The following is a 19,998-nucleotide window of genomic DNA, read 5'->3' on the forward strand; positions in this document are numbered from 1 at the left end:
TCCTGTGGTAAAAACAATATGTTCACTTTATTCTATGGGTTTATTATGGAGATACCAAATTTATAGTTTTTTTTATGTATTACCATTTTTATAAAGAAAATCATATTTGTTAAAGGGTAAATAAACTTTCAGAAAACTTCTGACATGTCAGATGTTTTGATCGGTGGGGGTCCGAGCACTCAGACCCCAACCGATCACTATAACAAAGCGGCAGAGGCGCTCGGGTGAACGCTGAGCTGCTTGGTTTCTGATCAGCTTTTCTCAGAAAGCCGAGGTAAGGGTATGTGCACACGACCTATTTTCAGATGTAATGGAGGCGTTTTACGCCTGAAAAGACGGCTTAATTACGTCGGCAAACATTTGCCCATTGCTTGCAATGGGTCTTACGATGTTCTGTTCAGACGAGGTGTAATTTTACGCGTCACTGTTAAAAGACGGCACGTAAAATTACGCCCGCGTCAAAGAAGTGCAGGACACTTCCTGGGCCGTTTTTGGAGCCGTTTTTCATTGACTCCAATGAAGAACAGCTCCAATTGCGTCCATAAAAGACGCCGGTGAAAAACGCAAGTACATGCAAAAATGTCTGAAATTCAGGAGCTGTTTTTGTCTGAAAACAGCTCCATAATTTCAGACGTATTTTGCGTTGCCGTGTGAACATACCCTAACGGTGGAAAGTCTATGAGACCGTACACCAACTGCTTGGTGCGTAAAAAAAGCCGGAGCATGTCACTTCTTGAGCCATTTTTTATTGTGTCAATGGAAAAATAGCTCCAAAAAAGTCTAGAAAAAAATGCCTGAAAAAAACGTGTCCAGCTTAAAAAACTGCTGAAAATCAGAGGCTATTTTCTCTGAAAACAGCTTCGCAATTTTCAGCTGTTTTTGACTTTGCATGTGAACATACCCTAACAGATTGAGAATGCTGTAGGGAATGTAAATTCTACACCACAAGCTATTTTCCGTACCAATTTTTTTTGCCAAACGAAAAAACGACAGAAGGAAATTAAAGACAACTTGCAATTACTGCTGCACCCAAAAATGTGCTAAATTTGTATGTAAATACCCCTCCCCCAGGGCTTACTCATCATCATAACATTCCTGTCTTATCTTCAATAAGCCTATATACAAACATAGCAAGCAGCCTTTAAATTGATGTGGTAATTCGTTAGAACTGAAATTTCATTTGTGGTAAAGCCCCATGCACACGACCGTAAAAAAAACCTCAGTTTTTGCGAATGGGCCCATTCACTTTCATTGAACGTGGACACCTTTCCGTAGCGCTACGGATGGGTGTCCGTGCCGTAGAAATGTTCAGAAAATTATGGAACATGTCCGTTCTTTTGCATTTTTGCAATTTTTACTTTGTATGGGAGCACGACCCGAAAATGCGGGTGGCAGTCGGCGGCCGGCCGTGCCCGCGATCGGGCCGTGATTGCGGGCACAGTCGTGTGCAAGGGGCCTAAGTCAATGCACTCTTTTAATGTTGACTATAAGGGTATGTTCACACGGCTTATTTTCAGGCGTTTTTCGTGGAGTAAACGCCCCGAAAACCGGCTGAAAATACGGGGGCTGAATGCCTCCAGACATCTGACCCTTGAATTCAGTGGGAAAAACGGCACTCCGTTCCCACGTGGCGTTTTTTACACAGCTGTTTTTAAAAACAGCGCGTAAAAAAGTGCATGTCACTTCATGAGCTGTTTTTCATGGTCTCAATAGAAAAACAGCTCCAAAAACGGCCGTAAAAAACGCATAAAAAAACACTTTATGCTTAAAAAACGGCTGAAAATCAGAGGCTGATTTCCCTTAAAAACAGCTCCGTATTTTACAGCCCTTTTTACTTTAGCGTGTGAACATACCCTAAAGAGTAACTGTATTTTCAACAAACTTCTGATATAGCAATAAAGAAAGTTCTGGACAGAACTCACGTCTTAATGCAAAAAAGTGAACTTTTTAATCCAGTCGGGCATCGTTTTGGAACTTTCTTTATTGCTGTTGCTAAATAATGGCATGTTCAGCTGAGCCCCTTTTGGACATGAACTGCGCATACCCTCATTTTGTTTTTGGATGCTGTCCACTCTCCTTTTTGCAAACTTTTGAGAAGTCAAACAATTTTGTGTCTGAATGCTCACCAGGTGATACCACTGTAGTTCAGAAGTAATTCATTTGCACCATCTTGCCCAGCTCTGTGCAGTTCTGTTGTTTTGATGCTGGCATGGCTTTCTGTGGGCAGGTTGACCATGTAAAGGACTACAGCTCCCATGATCCTCTCATAGACATTGCCTCTATTTACAGCTGCCTGATACTCTATTACAAGGTGTAAGGGCTTATACAGACAACCGTATTATACATCCGTGTGCTGTCCGTTAAAAGAAAAACGGACAGCATGCAATTCAATGGGGCTGTTCACATGGCCGTTGTTTTAACGGACCGTGTGAAGGGCCCATGAAAAAATAGGACTTGCCCTATTTTTGTCCATTTTCACGGATCCCTCAATAGACTCAAGTCTATAACTGATCCACAAAAACGGGTCCTGCACGGGTGCGACTTGGACGTGAAAAACGGTGCGACTCGATCGTGTAAATGAGCTCATAGACAGAGCTGTAATTTTTTACTGTTTGCTACTGATACACAGCTCCATGATCCCTGCAGAGTGTAGGTGTAGTCCTAGCTTAATAGTTTATGGAAGATATAGAAACAGCTGAGCATGTTTGCTAGCTGTTTCCAGGGCATAATTCACATAGGTCAGGGGACTGAATTTAGGGGTCTGAGTTAAAGAATGGCCCTGGGGTCTGAATTTATATAGGGTCTGGTCTGAGGTCTCAAATTATTTAGGGTTTTGTCTGGGGTATGGAACAATTTAGGGGGTTTGGTGTCTGAATTTTTGTGTTGCTATAGAGCAGGAGTCTCAAACTCGGCCGGGTAAGTGGGCCACATATAGAAAAAATGCGAAGTTGACAGGCCGCATTACTTTAAAATGTAATACATTACAAAATTATTTTTAATGAATTAGTTATTTGAACTACTATAACACTATGTTACTATAATACTACATTACTATAACAATACTACGTTACTATAATACTACATTACTATAATAATAGCGCTAGGTTTAAACTTACCGGAAATTTGCGCGATTTCTCCACGTGCTTATTTCAACAATCCACTTTTACAGTTTAAGTGTCGCTAAATGCAGTCCGGTAGCTCAGTTGGCAGCGTTTGGCAGACACACAAATGTCAAAATTAGGCAGAACCTTTTTAATCACGCCACAGAGTCCTCGATAGATAGTGCCGCAGTGCCCTCTGTAGATGCTGCCACAGTGCCCTCTGTAGATGCTGCCACAGTGCCCTCTGTAGATGCTGCCACAGTGCCCTCTGTAGATGCTGTCACAGTGCCCTGTGTAAATGCTGCCACAGTGCCCTCTGTAGATAATGCCACAGTGCCCTCTGTAGATAATGCCACACACACCCCTTGTAGATAGTGCCACAGACAACCCCAGTAGATAGCTCCATTGGGGCTCCCTCTAGGAGTGGAATCCCCAGCCAGAGCGTTGCCGACGCTTTGGCCAGGGATTCCTCTGCTGGAGGAGCCCCTGATGTCACTGTTCATACACTGTTCATTCTCCTGGACCGGAATGTGATGTCAAGGGCAACCCCAGAGCCGGTGTCCCAGAGCGGAGAACTAGTATAGACTCTACTCCGGAACTCTGGGGAAGCAACTGACATCAGTGTCCATATATGGAGAGTGATGTCAGGGGCTTGCCCAGAGCTGGAGTCCCGTAGCAGAGCCGCTTCTAGCAACCTGCCTGGGATTCCAGCTTTGCTGCTGACATCACTGTTCATATATGGACAGAGATATCAGGGGCAACCCCAGAGCTGGAGTCCCGGGCAGAGCACTACTACTGGGACATCACTGTTCAGTTCTGGGGAATCCCTAGACATCGCTGTCCATATGTGGACAGCGATGTCAGTGGATTCCAGAGTCCCGGAGCAGAGCCTATGCTAGCGCTCTGCCCGAGACTCCGCTCTGGGGAAGACCCTGATAAAACTGTCCATATATGGACAGCGATGTCAGGAAATTCCACACAGTCCCGGAGCAGAACCTATACTAGCGTTCTGCCCGGGACTCAGGCTCTGGGGAAGCCCCAGACATCGCGTGTCCATTCATTGACAGCGATGTCAAGGGATTCCACAGAGTCCCGGAGCAGAGCCTATGCTAGCGCTCTGCCGGGACCCCGCTCTGGGGAAGACACTGACAACACGTTGCTAGCGCTCTGCCGTGACTCCGCTCTGGGGAAGACGATGACAAAACTGTCCATATATGGACAGCGATGTCGGGGATTTCTACGGAGTCCCGGAGCAGAGCCTATGCTAGCGCTCTGCTCGGGATTCCGCTCTGGGGAAGACCCTGACAAAACTGTCCATATATGGACAGCGATGTCGGGGATTTCCACAGAGTCTGGAGCAGTGCCTATGCTAGCGCATGTTTCCCGCAGGCCGCAGATGACAGCCTCAAGGGCCGCATGCGGCCCGCGTGCTTGAGACCCCTGCTATAGAGGCTGAAAATGGCTACAGAAGCAAGGGGCCAGAATGTCTCAGCAGGAAACTGCATTGGTGAGAATTCATCATAACGGTCTGTACCAGATGGAGAAGAGAACGACTCCCATCAGAGAAGACGTCACTTGTAACTGGATTTTGTCACATAGGGTTCATAGACCCACTGGGCAGTACTGCCTTGGCGGTATGGCAGCTGGCCAACAGGGTGCAGGTCAGAGTCTATAGTTTATATAGGGTACCTGTGGCAGTTCGGACAGTAGCAAGGCAGGAACTAGGCAGCAGGTAGACGTCAGGCGTGGAGAAGCAGGACAGGCGTGGTATACAGCACAGCACGGCTACAGCTAAGCACCGCACTAGATCAGGTTACAGGATACAGGAAATACTGGGAGCAGGAAACACTAGGGGACCATTTGCAAGACAGACTTTGAATACAACAACAAAGGTCAGACGTGGGAGGATGGGGCTGGGACCTTCTTATAGCCCAGGGTGCTCTGAAGCAATTAGCTCAATCACCAACATGCGTGCGCTCTGGCTTCTTAAGTCTGGACTGAGCCCGTGAGCGCACCTTGGTGGTCACTGTGGAGCAGGATGGCCGTATGTGCAGACATCTCTTGAGAGAAGGGCGTTGACTGGATGGAAGGAGTTCGTGGTCAGCGACTATGGACGTTACAGATTTATAGAGGAGCCGTCAACTCTCCTGACATGTCAGTAAGCGTGGTTTCACACATATCATTTTGATGCATTTTTAATGATGTTTTAGGTGTGGCCAGAAGTTACATTAAAGTCTACGGTAAAATATAAAATGCACTATACTCAACTGCGTTTCTGTTTGTGGCGTTTTTGAGACAATCTTGTGGTCAGTGGCGATTTTTTCCAAACGTATCATGCTCTGGGTATGTCGGGCTGTTTTTAGGCCTTTTTCCTATTGGCTTCTTTATTGGACCTCAAAAATGCCTGAATATAAAGCATGTACACACCACATAAAAAACGCCACTAAAAGTCTTTGTGTAGCTCAGGCCTAATAGACGACTTGGTGTTACCATTCCCTTTGTCCAGAGGATGTGTCCCTACACTGTGTGATACAATGATTGGAGACTGTCAGTATGTAGGGACACAGCCTTTTGATGAGGGCAATCGTAACATCCATTTGTCAATGCTCGCATAGAAATGTGACGTTGACTATATACAGAGTGGCGGTGGAAAAGTGGGGCCCAAGTTGGGGAACAGCCCAGTGACTATGGTCTACTTAAAGAGGCTCTGTCACCACATTATAAGTTCCCTATCTCCTACATAATGTGATCGGCGCTGTAATGTAGATAACAACCCTGTTTTTATTTAGAAAAACTATCATTTTTGAGGAAGTTATGAGCAATATTAGATTTATGCTAATTACTTTCTTAATGCCCAACTGGGCGTTTTTTAACTTTTGACCAAGTGGGCGTTGTAAAGAGGAGTGTATGACGCTGACGAATCAGCGTCATACACTTCTCTCCATTCATACTCAGCACAGCGTGATCTAGCGAGATCATGCTGTGCTGTCACATACACCCACATTAACTTTACTGAAGTGTCTTGACAGTGAATAGACATCACCTCCAGCCAGGACGCCATGTCTATTCACAATCCCGACACTTCGGTAAAGTTTGTGTGGGACTTAATCGCTGCACAGCGTGATCTCGCGAGATCACGCTACTGCTGTCATTCATAGGGCACTATTACAGCTGACAGCCACCTGTATCGGCAGGAACCGGAGCTAGCACCAATTCATAGGGCACTATTACAGCTGACAACCACCTGTATCGGCAGGAACCGGAGCAGGCACCGATTCATAGGGCACTATTACAGCTAACATCCACCTGTATCGGCAGGAACCGGAGCTAGCACCGATCCCTGCCATTAACCGCTTAGATGCAGCGACCGAAAGAGATCACTGCATCTTAGAGGTTGCGAGCAGATCCGCAGCCCTGCCATGCAATCAGGGCTGGAGACTGCTGCTATGGCAACAGGATGCCTAACAATGGCCTCCTGCTCTGCCACTATGGAAGCCGATTAGGCCCCGCCGGGAGGCGAAGCCTAATCGGCTTTCTTTCAGTGAATGACTGACAGATCTAATACATTGCACTACACAGGTAGTGCAATGTATTAGAAAAAAAAAAATCAGACAGTTGGACCTTCAAGTCCCCTAGTGGGACTTAAAAAAAAAAAAAAGTATAAATAAGTGAAAAAAAAACGTTTTAAAACATATAATAAAAGTTTCAAGTAATAAAATAAAACACAATCGCCCTTTACCCTTATCAAGTTCTTTACCATTGAAAAAATAAACCATACATATTTGGTATCGCCGCGACCGTAACGGCCTGAACTATAAAAATATTATGTTATTTATTCCTGGTGGTGAACGGCGTAAAAGAAACCCCGTAAAAAACTATACCAGGATTTTTGTTTGTTGGTCCCCTTGCCCTACAAATATTGGAATAAAAAGTGATCAAAAAGTGGCATTTATCCAAAAATGGTAGCTATAAAAACTATAGCTCGTCTCGCAAAAAACAAGCCCTCATACAGCTCTGTCGACTAAAAAATGTAAACGTTATGGTTCCCACAACCTGGCGACAGAAAAATACATTATTTTTACAAAATTAATTTTATTGTGCAAAAAATAGTAAAACATAAAAAAAAGTGCAATAAATTTGGTAGCAGCGGAATCGGACTTACCCGCTGAATAAAGGTAACATGTAATTTATAACGCATGGTGACCGCTGTATAAAAAAAACACCTAATAAAACTATGCCAGAATTGCAGTTTTTTGATCACCTGGCCTAGAAGTGTTCAAAAAGTCCCATGTACCCCAAAATGGTACGAATACAAACTACAGCTCGTCCCGCAAAAAAACAGTCCTCATACCACTACGTCTATCAAAAAATATCTGCTGGAAGCCAAGGTTCCCGTATTATAACAGGACTACACTTTCCGAGCAAAATTCCCCAAACTGCAAAGGTGCGGAGTGTGGACCAAAAGGGGGACTTGAAACGACACCATTTATCAGTGCGACACTGGCCTGTGCAGAAAGGATTGCTTCACAGTAAAATATCTATGGATTGTTTTATTGTTTTTTTTTTAACCCATTATTATACCACCTGACAATGCCCCTGATGTACTTTGCCCAGCTTACATATGCCCCCACATTATAAACTGAAATACCAGTAAATCTCCAAACAAAACTACTACCAAGCAAAATCCACGCCCCAAAAGCCAAATGGCGATCCCTCCCATCTGAACCCTACAGCATGCCCAAACAGCAGTTTACTTCCAGATATATGGCATCGCCATACCCGGGAGAACCCTTTTAACAATTTTAGGGGTGTGTGTCTCCAGTGGCATAAGCTGGGCACGACATATTTGCCACTGAAATGGCATATCTAGGGAAAAATTTTGATTCTTACTTTGCACCATCTTACTTTTACATATTACTTTGCGCAATCATTTATGGAAAAGACCTGTGGGTGAAAATGCTCACTACACCCCTTTAATGAATGTCTTGAGGGGTGAAGTTTCCTAAATGGGGTCACTTCTCAGCGGTTTCTTTTATTACTTCACATCAGAGACTCTGCAATTGTGAACCAATACTTTGTAAATCGCCAAATTAGACCTCAATTTTGCATGGTACTCTTTCACTCCTGAGCCTGGTCGAATGTCCAGGCAAAAGATTAGGGTCACATATAGGGTGTTTCAAAAACCGGGAAACACAGCATAATAATTAGAGAGCTGTCTTGTTATGGTGGCACAATCTGGGCACCACATATTGGCATATCTATGGAAAAAATAATAAAATTTCCACTCTGCAAAATCGAGTGCACACTCATTTCTGCAAAACACCTGCGGGGTTAACATGCTAACTACACCCCTAGGTCAATACTTTGAGGGGTGTCGTTTCCAAAATGGGGTCACTTCTGGGAAGTTTCCACTGTTTTGTTCCCACAGTGGCTTTGCAAATGCTACATAGTGCCCAGAAACCAATCCAGCAAAATCTACACTCCAAAAGCCAAATGCTGCCCCTTCCTTTCTGAGCCATACTGTGCCCAAACAGTACCACATATGGGGTATTGCCATACTCGGGAAAAATTGCTTTACAAATGTTAGGATTCTTTTTTTCCTTTATTTGTTGAGAAAATGAAAAATGTTTCACTGCCCAATTATAATGAATTATATGAAACACCTGTGGGGTAAAAAAAGGCTCACTACACCCCTAGATGAATTCCTCAAGGGGCGTAGTTTCCTAAATGGCGTAACTTTTTGGTCTTTTTCACTGTTTTATCCTGTTAGTGGCTTTGCAAATGTGACATGGCCTCCGCAAACCATTCCTGCTAAATTTGAGCTCCAAAAGCCAAATGGCGTTTTTTCCCTCCTGAGCCCTGCCGTGTGTCCAAACTTTTGCAGTGCTTTTTCTCCTTTAGGCTGGGTTCACACGACCTATTTTCAGACGTAAACGAGGCGTATTATGCCTCGTTTTACGTCTGAAAATAGGGCTACAATACGTCGGCAAACATCTGCCCATTCATTTGAATGGGTTTGCCGACGTACTGTGCAGACGACCTGTCATTTACGCGTCGTCGTTTGACAGCTGTCAAACGACGACGCGTAAAAATACAACCTCGTCAAAAGAAGTGCAGGACACTTCTTTGGACGTTTTTGGAGCTGTTTTCTCATAGACTCCAATGAAAGCAGCTCCAAAAACGGACGTAAAAAACGCCGCAAAAACGGCGCGAAAAACGCGAGTTGCTCAAAAAACAGCTGAAAATCAGGGGCTGTTTTCCCTTGAAAACAGCTCTGTATTTTCAGACGTTTTTGGTCACTACGTGTGCACATACCCTTAGTCCTTGTGGAAATGAGAAAAAATTAGCTAAACCCACATTTTCTTTGAAAAAAATGTAGATTTTCATTTTCACAGCCTACTTCCAATAATTTCTGCAAAAAACCTGTGCGGTGAAAATGCTCACTATAGCTCTAGATAATTTCTTCAATGGGTGTAGTTTCCAAAATGGAGCCACTTGTGGGGGGGTTTGCACTGTTTTGTCCCCTCAGGGGCTTTGCAAATGTGACATGGCCTCCGCAAACCATTCCTGCTAAATTTGAGCACCAAGAGCCAAATGGCGCTCTTTCCCTTCTAAGCCCTGCCGTGTATCCAAACAGACGTTTATTAACACATGTGGGGTATTGTTTTACTCGGGAGAAATTGCTTTTTCTCCTTTAGTCCTTGTGGAAATTTAGAAAAAAATAGCTAAACCTACATTTTCTTTGAAAGAACGTAGATTTTAATTTTCACTGCCTACTTCCAATAATTTCTGCAATAAACTGGTGGGGTCAAAATGCTCACTATACCCCTAGATAGTTTCCTTGAGGGGCGTAGTTTCCCAAATGGGGTCTCTTTTGGGGGATTTCCACGGCAAGAGCCCTTCAAACCTGACATGGTGCCTAAAATGTATTCTAAGGCGAGGTAGTTTTATTATTTCCTTCATTTCGTCAACAACTGTAGCGCGAATCACACGCGGTACATGGAAGTGCGTCCGTGTGCCGTGCGCGATTTTCACGCACCCATTGACTTCAATGCGTGCGTGATGCGCGAAAAACGCTCAAGTATAGGACATGTCGTGAATTTTACGCAGCGGACACACGCTGCGTGAAAAACACGGAATGTCTGAACGGCCCCATTGACTTACATAGGCCCGTGCGACACGCGTTATTTTCACGGACGTAAAATACGCTCGTGTAAATAAGGCCTAATAAAAAGGAGGCCCCAAAATCCACTAGGTGCTCCTTTAGGGTATGTGCACACGATAACTGCAATTACGTCTGAAATTACGGAGCTGTTTTCAGGAGAAAACAGCTCCTGAATTTCAAACATAATTGCATGTACTCGCGTTTTGCAGGGCGTCTTTTACGGACGTAATTTGGAGCGGTTCTTCATTGGAGTCAATGAAAAACGGCTCCAATTATGTCCCAAGAAGTGTCCTGCACTTCTTTTGACGAGGCTGTAATTTTACGCGCCGTCTTTTGACAGTGACGCGTAAAATTACAGGTCATCGGCACAGTACATCGTAAAGCCCATTGAAAGTAATGGGCAGATGTTTGCCGACGTATTGGAGCTGTTTTTTCAGACGTAATTCGAGACGTAAAACGCTTCCATTACGTCTGAAAATAGGTCATGTGAACCCAGCCTTACTTCTGAGGCCTGTGCTTCAGTCCATTATCACACTAGGGCCACATGTGTGATATTTCTAAAAACTGCAGAACCTGGGCAATAAATATTGAGCTGCATTTCTCTGGTAAAACCTTCTGTGTTACAGAAAAAATGGATTAAAAATTAATTTCTGCAACAAAAAAGAAAAGAAATATGTAAATTTCACCTCTACTTTGCTTTAATTCCTGTGAAATGTCTAAAGGGTTAATAAACTTTCTTAATGCTGTTTTGAATACTATCAGGGGTGTCATTTTTAAAATGGGGTGACTTATTGGGGGCTTCTAATATATAAGGCCCTCAAAGCCACTTCACAACTGAACTGGCCCCTGTAAAAATAGCCTTTTGACATTTTCTTGAAATTGTGAGAAATTGCTGCTAAAGTTCTAAGTCTTGTAACGTCCTAGAAAAATAAAACTATATTCAAAAAACGATGCCAATGTACGGTAGACATATGCGGATGTTAATTAGCAACAATTTTGTGTGGCATTACTATCTGTAGATAGTACTATCTGTAGCAGATATATTTAAATTTAGAAAAATGCTAATTTTTGCAATTTTTAAATAAATTATGGTGTTTTTTACACTTAAATACTGAACGTATCGAGCAAATTTTGGCAGTAACATAAAGTACAATATGTCACAAGAAAACAATCTAAGAATCGCTTGGATAGGTAAAAGCATTCCCAAGTTATTTCCACATAAAGTGAAACATGTCAGATTTGAAAAATGAAGCCGTCAGGAAGGTCAAAAGTTGCCAAAGAGGGAAGGGGTTAAGGCGCTGCTGGTTTGATAGGCAAATTTCTGGTGACGGACTCCCTTTAATCGTCCACTGCCTCTTACATTGCAATTAGTGCCCCTAATGCACCAGGGCAGGGGCGGACATACCGCATGTGCAGCCGGTGCAGCTGCACAAGGGCCCCGCGTGGGAAGGGGGCCCGTTCCTCTGCTGGCCGACTCAGTTCTCAGCTGCGCGATGCTGAGGACTGAGACAGAGGCCCGTGGACCACTGGCGTAGCTATAGGGGTCGCAGCGGTCGCGATTGCGACCGGGCCCCGAAGCCAGGGGGGCCCACGGCCCCCCGCACCACATCAATAAAAAGTTACTATAGTAACTCGGGCCGCGGGCCCCTGTTACTATAGTAACATACTTTACTTACCTTCCTGGTTCCGGATCGCAGCGGAGGTCCTGACGTCAGGCGCTGTGCGCAGCACATGACGTCACAGCGCTATGCGCCGCGCACAGCATCGAGACGACAGAACTCCCGCCGCGGCCGAAGAGGAAGGTAAGATAGCCCTGACTGGCGGGGTCCGACTCCTGGGACCCGCCAATCAGCTGTTTTGAAGGGGCCGCAGCACTCGTACGAGAGCTGCTCCCCTTCATTCCTGTCACTTCATTCCGGTCACACTGTGAATCGGTTTCGGCGATTCACAGTGTGGGCGAGTAGTGAAATGAAGGGGAAGCAGCTCTCGTACGAGTGCTGCGGCCCCTTCAAAACAGCTGATTTGCGGGTCCCGGGCGACACATCAGCTATTGATGGCCTATCCTGAGGATAGGCCATCAATGTTTAGGGACTGCACAACCCCTAAGCCTACGATGTAGCAGGCTTAGGGGGCCCATGAGACAGGATCACAGATTGTGTGATGCTGTCTGCTGGGCCCTGTATCTAAGCCAATCACATGGTAGGCTTAGATACATGGCCCATGCGTGATCCTGTCTGCTGGGCCCTGTATCTAAGCCTACCACACTGTAGGTTTAGATACAGGGCCCCAGCACACAGTAATCTTATACTGTATAAGATTACTGTCTGCTGGACCCTGTATCTAAGCCTACCTTGTGGTAGGCTTAGATACAGGGTCCCACAGACAGTATCACACATGGGCCCTGTATCTAAGCCTTAGGGTATGTGCACAGACACTAATTACGTCCGTAAGTGACGGATGTATTTCGGCCGCAAGTACCGGACCGAACACACTGCAGGGAGCCGGGCTCCTAGCGTCGTACTTATGTACGACGCTAGGAGTCCCTGCCTCGCTGTGGGACAACTGTCCTGTACTGTAATCATGTTTTCAGTACCGGACAGTTGTCCGGCAGCGAGGCAGGGACTCCTAGCGTCGTACATAACTATGATGCTAGGAGCCCGGCTCCCTGCAGTGTGTTCGGTCCGGTACTTGCGGCCGAAATACGTCCGTCAATTCCGGACGTAATTAGTGTGTGTGCACATACCCTAACACATGTGTTACTAATCATTTTTTGTGTGTTTTCTTACAGGTTCGGTCGTTGGACTACGGCGGATTCCAGGACTACTTCGATGACAGCTTTTTTTTTTATTAATAAAATGGTTAATGAGGGTTGTGTTTTTTTTTTTTATTTCAATAAAATATTTTTTCTATGTCTTTGTGGTTTTTTTTAAACTATATTACTACCGCCTTAGTAATGGCCGCCGGCTGATTGACAGCATCCATTGCTAAGGCAGGGCTTAGTGTTAGCCGGAGCAGAGGCTAACACTAACCCCCTTTATTACCCCGGTACCCACCGCCACCAGGGGTGCTGGGAAGAGCCGGGTACGATCCAGTACCTGACCATCTGTAGTGATGGTCGGCCACTGGGGTGGCCGCAGGCTGGTATTATCAGGAGGGGAAAGGCCAGATACAGTGGCCCTTCCTACCCTGGTGATGCTAGGCTGCTGCTGCTTTATTGTATCTGGCTGGTTATGAAAATGGGGGGGACGCCACGTCATTTAAAAAATAATTGGAAAGAACGATGTCGGGTCCCCCCCAATTTTCATAACCAGCCAGATACAACACAGCAGCAGCAGGCAGCATTACAAGGGTGGGAAGGGCCACTGTTTTTGGCCTTCCCCAGCCTAATACTACCAGCCTGCGGCCACCCCGGTGCCTGCCCGTCACTACAGATGGTCGGGTACTGGTTCGTACCCGGCTCTTCCCAGTACTCCTGGTGGTGGTGGGTACCGGGGTAATAATGGGGGTTAGTGTAGCCTCTGCACCGGCTAACATTAAGCCCCACCTTAGTAATGGAGGTTGTCAATCATCCAGCGGCCATTACTAAGGCGGTGATAATAAAGTTTAAAAAGATACAAGCACATAGAAATTTTTTTTATTGAAATAAAAACACAACCCTCATTAACCATTTTATTGAGAATAAAAAAAACGCCGTCATTGAAGTCCTCGTATCCGAAGTCCAACAACCGAACCTGTAAAAAAAACACAAACACACAAAAATAATCAGTAACACATAAAGAAGCAAAATTATTATTCTTACCTTTCCTGGGTCCAGCGCTGGAGCCGCAATGTCAGCGAGCTGGGCCCTGTATCTAATCCTATCATGTGTGATACAGTCTGCTGAGCTGTGTATCTAATCCAATCATGTATGATACTGTGCTGGGCCCTATATCTAATCCGATCATGTGTGATACTGTCTGCTGAGCCACTGTATCTAATCCTATCATGTGTGATACTGTCTGCTGAGCCACTGTATCTAATCCTATAATGTGTGGTACTGTCTGCTGAGCCACTGTATCTAATCCTATCATGTGTGATACTGTCTGCTGAGCCACTGTATCTAATCCTATCATGTGTGGTACTGTCTGCTGAGCCACTGTATCTAATCCTATCATGTGTGGTACTGTCTGCTGAGCCACTGTATCTAATCCTATCATGTGTGATACTGTCTGCTGGGCCACTGTATCTAATCCTATCATGTGTGATACTGTCTGCTGAGCTGTGTATCTAATCCTATCATGTGTGATACTGCCTTCTGAGCCACTGTATCTAATCCTATCATGTGTGATACTGTCTGCTCAGCCACTGTATCTAATCCTATCCATAGTTTATAGGGTCGTAGTGCTATAGATATGCTATGCTGTCTCCTATACACACACTTTTTTTTGGGGCGGACACATATGTATTGGGGCTATTTCCCGGACATTTTAAGCCCTGAGGGTATGTTCACACGGCAGCGTCTGTTACGGCTGAAATTACTGTGCTGTTTTCAGGAGAAAACAGCACCGTAATTTCAGCCGTAATGGCATGTGCAGGCGTCTTTTGCTGCGTCCACTACGGAAGTAATTGAAGCTGGTTTTCCATGGAGTCCATGGAAAACGGCTCCATTTACATCTGAAGAAGTGACAGGCAGTTTTTTACGCGCCGCCTTTCGACAGCGGCGCGTAAAAAAAAATGACCATCGGCACAGAACATCGTAAGACCCATTCAAATGAATGGGCAGATGTTTTCCGACGCTTTTGAGCCGCATTTTCGGATGTAATTCAATGCTAAAACGCCCAAATTACGTCCGTAAATAGTGTGTGTGTGAACCCAGCCTTAGTGACGCCCCGGCTGCTAGTGCTGCATTGTTGGGTCACTTAGGAGACCCAGCGATGCAGCTGAAAGCGGACCGTCGGCCATGAGAAGTTTGCGGGGTGGGGGGGGGGGGGGCCCTGGCACATTATCTGCACAGGGGCCTTTTGCAGTCTGTGTCCGCCACTGCACCAGGGCTCAACTGCACCCCCTATGGATAAAGCGCTAATGTGTCTATCTCCTGCTTCATTACTGGGAAATAGATAGTACAAATGCTCACCACCTTAATAGAAGGGGAACCAAAAATGAACAGAAAAAATTTGTTTTACACACACGTATGAGCACAAGCACTGCAAGCCAGCGTTGTGTGGCACTCTTCCTTACGTACCCCATTAGTGCCACCTATGCCAACCCCATGTACCAAACACTGACCGAAAAGCTTCATTCAAGAGCTCTACTACTAGTTCTGGGCGCGCCTGCAGTCTCCTCCCCTTCCTACACAGTTCGGTCACATGACCGTGACGTCATGACTGCTCCTAGCCGCTCCGTCCCGTTCCAGTGTATGTCTCCTGGGGGTATAGCGGCTGCAGCGAGCGGAGTGTAGAGCCCGATGTGAGGTGTATCCGCTAGTTATTAAACCGGGGTCCCTGCTCAGGTACTCTGCCCTAATATTTATCATTGACGCTTCGGGTGGTCAGCACTGGAAAAGCGGGCTTGTAGTAAGAGATATTTGTGGTACATGTATCTATTACTTCTATTCTGAGTAAATACGACGACGGGTGTGTCTATTTCTAAACGCGTTATTTGTGGTAATATGTGTTGTGTGCTTGTGTGGACTAGTCTGGGGTCACACGTGTGTAAATATATATAGTATGTGGGTATAATACGTGTATTTATTATATGTGTGACGCAAAGTAACATGGGAAACGAATCTAATAATTCCCAAAGTTTTCTCCTAAAGCAAAGCGGACGATTTGCCTGTCGCCGGGATGTGGATGTCTCCTGGTAAACAGTTACTCATGGATTGTGGAGGATGATGATGATGATGACACAGTTGGGTGGATACGCTGTTATTCCATAGCTGCATGGATACTTGGCTGACTATACGTCATTAATGGAGATCTGATTTAATAATCATTTGTGCATTAAAAACCAGTTGGGTGAAGCGCGTGTAATATGTAAACCGTGTTAAGCCGTCGTTAGACGCCATTTATTACATTCCGGCCCGGAGGTGATTTTACGGATGTACGTGTGACTTTTTGCTGTGACCGTTTCTGGATTGGAATGGATTGATGATATTTTGCTTAGCATGTTTTGTTTCTAAACGGTCAGTCCAAAATAATATTTTAAATAAGCAGTAAACAAAAAAACAAATATTTTGCTTACTTTTCAAATCCTGTGCTGACGGTTTTCCCAAAGCTGCAGTGATGACATGTTGTCCCGACAGGTGACCACGACAGGCAATCACTAGCTGCATCCATGATGGCGGTAAGGGCCTATTCAGACCAGCGTATTTTTTTACATCTGTGTCTAATGGGCTACAAACAGTCCCATTATAAGGCTATTCACGCATCCATGTGAAAAAAAAATTGTAGCAGGCACTACTTTCACCCGTGTACAGTTCATTTATGACGGATCTGTATCTGGGAGATGAGGAAAAAAGGGCCTCCAGTTTTTTTGCAGACGGGAAAAACGGATGACATACGGAAGTAAAAAAAATGGACATGGGGAACACAGACGGATGCAACACAGATTTAAAACTGACGCGATCATCTGAAATAAGCCCTAATGTTGATATGTCACCACTGCGGCCAGCGATTGGCTGATACGGTCACATGTTGGGGCAGCACTTAATCGCTGCAGATTTGTAAACAAAGACCAGGGAACTTTTGACATGGGAGCAGCAGGAGTAAAACTTAAAGGGGTAATCCTGTTTAAGCAAACTGGTTATTCTTTGTATAATGAAAAGTTATACATTTTATTAACATCATTTCAGTTTCTCACGTTTTTTAATATCTCTGCTTGCTGTCATTCAATCTTAATTGTTTATTCCAGTGGATAGAAATGTTTTTCTGGTCATGTGATGGACACGCAAGTGCTGAACTTGTTAAAAGACAGAGCTCTGATATCTGTAATGTCAGGCTGGGTTCACACTACCTATTTTCAGACGTAAACGAGGCGTATTATGCCTCGTTTTACGTCTGAAAATAGGGCTGCAATACGTCGGCAAACATCTGCCCATTTGACAGCTGTCAAACGACGACCCGTAAAAATACAGCCTCGTCAAAAGAAGTGCAGGACACTTCTTTGGACGTTTTTGGAGCTGTTTTCTCATAGACTCCAATGAAAACAGCTCCAAAAACGGACGTAAAAAACGGCGCGAAAAATGCGAGTTGGTCAAAAAACGTCTGAAAAGCAGGGTCTGTTTTTCCCTTGAAAACAGCTCTGGATTTTCAGACGTTTTTGGTCACTACGTGTGCACATACCCATCATTCTTTAGTGTGCGATCTGTTTGTTTGTTTTTTAACCTATAGTACACTGACCCATTTATTTCTATAGGGTCATGCACACATCAGTTTTTATTTCTGATCCATTTGCCCGATCTGCAAAACTCAGGGCAGGTCCAAATCTCTGTCCATTTTTGCAGATCTGATTCGACAGATTTTTATCCTTTGGAAGTAAACCATAAAGGTTCTTATTTAATTGCAGAAATCGTAGATCTTGAAAACGAGGAGGAAGTGATACAAAAAGTGTTTTAGAACATGCTCTAACTTTTCATTATGAAATAAACAACCATTTTTTTTGATTAAACTGGAATGTTTTAAATCACGACTGATAGAAAAATGTTGCATTCAATGCTTTTACCTCTGATCAGAAAGACATCAGTCCTGATGTCCATCACAAATTAAATTGAGTCCTAAGTGAAATCTAAGACAGACAGATGCAATTTATGACATTACCATCCATACTTTGCAGCTATCCTGCCTCTAAATACAGTGTAAAAATAAGTATGGGAATACTGGCCATTTTCCTTTCATTGTATTCAATGGGATGATTGACAGGAAGTATGACAGTAAGGCCCTATTCACACGACCGGGGTAATCAGCCGTGTGATGGTCGTTTATTTAATGGCCGTTACACGGCTGCAGTAAAAATAATAGACCCCAAATGGGGCTATTCACACCGCTGATTATCTTGATGGCCCGGTAAACCAGGCCTTCAAAAAGTTGGAACGTGCCCTATTTTGGGTCGCGCTCACAGCCGCACGGCTCCCATAGAAGTCTATTGGGCTGTGTAAATCACGGCCGTCGCTTTCTGCTGCTCGCTCTCTCCTCCGACTCGCAGTGCGAAATGCTTTTGAGGAGGAGATTATTTTTGCTGTAGTTAGTGCCACAGCTCCCTTGTAGATAATGCCACTGTAGCTCCCTGTAGAAGCGAAATCCTCTGGCTGGGGATTCTGCTCCTACATGGAGCCCCTGATGTCACTATCCATATATGGACATCAGGGGTAACTCCTGAAGCGGAGTCCCCGGCCAGGGGGATTCCACTCCTACAGGGAGCTACAGTGGCGCTATCTACAGAGGGCATCTGCGATTGCTGTCGGAATTGCAGAGAAATCAGCTAAAGCTGCAGTACACGGTTCAATGGTTGTGAGGACATGGTAGCATGTAAAAAATAGCAGAGAAAAAGCCAGAAACCAATGCAAAGAAGCTGAGGGATCAGACGAAACTCTCTATATTCTGAAAGCAAGAGAAAATGGTGATTGGGCGATCATGTGACCTTCCTGTGGGTATTTTTAGTGGGTTGGGACCAAAAAAATGGACAAATCCGTTTTTAAAATGGACAGTGAAAAACGGGTCACAATCGGCTGTTAAAAATGGAAACACGGCCCAGAATGAAAACAGAATGGATGCAAAAAGGCAGAGAACAGACCAAAACGGCTGTTTTTATCGGCCGACACCCGGACCCTGTCATGTGAATAGAGCCTAATACCATTCATCACATCCGTTTTATAAATAGTTCATCAGTTCCTAAAGGGAAAAAAACAGAACTGATCGCAAACCGGTATGAACACAGCCTTAGGGCCCATTCGCACGAACATGATTCTCTTCCGTGTACCGTGCGTGTTGAAACAACGCACAGCACACGGCCCCACTAATTTCAATGGGGCTATTCACACATGCGTGAGTTCACGCAGCGAGAGTCCGTTGCGTGAAACTCACTGCATGTACTATATAAGGGTGTTGTCACGCACCTACACGCCTGTTGAAGTCAATGGGTGCGTGAAAACCACGGACAGCACACGGACGCACATGCATGTGCGGCGCGTGATTTGCGCATCAATTCCTTTGAAAAAAACAAGTGCTTTGCTAGAGCGCGAACAATGCAAGCCACTCGCAAAGCACACTGATGCAATAACATAACTCACACGGCTAGATTTACTCGCATTTTTTACGCGTGTAAATCTGTCACGCTCGTGTGGATGTAGTGTTATGATTTGCATCAAGCTGTTATGTGTTCACTGTATGCCACTCTAGGCTGGTGCTGCATAGTTCCTCAAAAATGACCTGTCCAAAACAACTGCAGCTGATCTTTCAGTTAGATTGCCAGAGCCACACAGATTCTGGCACTTTTTCTATTAAAATAAGCCCTTTGACTGTCAAGTGGGCGATTTATCACCGCTAACTTGGCAAGATGGAGTAAACCTTGCAGCCCTGATGCCGTCAAATCAGAGCGGTCAGCATGGGCGGCAGTGAATACTCTCATATCTCAACGCCTGATGTTACTTTTGTTTGAGAGAGTATAAGCGGAGTGACCCTTTAACCGCCCACTTGACAGTCAAAGGCCTCATGTTTTTATCGGTTGCACTTATATCTCATGAACGGGGGAGGCTAGAAG

At 44.9% G+C, this 19,998-nt stretch overlaps 1 protein-coding gene across 1 annotated transcript in view; it reads left to right on the forward strand.

Moving 5' to 3' along the window:
- Nucleotides 1–15,588: 15,588 nt before the first annotated feature.
- Nucleotides 15,589–19,998, forward strand: part of PRRG1 (proline rich and Gla domain 1) — a 63,731-nt gene continuing 59,321 nt past the window's right edge. The window contains exon 1 of the mRNA XM_075850334.1: nucleotides 15,589–15,754. The gene's annotated coding sequence lies outside the window, so the exon portion shown is untranslated. The remainder of the gene's footprint in view (nucleotides 15,755–19,998) is intronic.

The sequence above is a fragment of the Rhinoderma darwinii genome, chromosome 2 (assembly GCF_050947455.1).
Source record: "Rhinoderma darwinii isolate aRhiDar2 chromosome 2, aRhiDar2.hap1, whole genome shotgun sequence".
Lineage (NCBI taxonomy): Eukaryota > Metazoa > Chordata > Amphibia > Anura > Rhinodermatidae > Rhinoderma > Rhinoderma darwinii.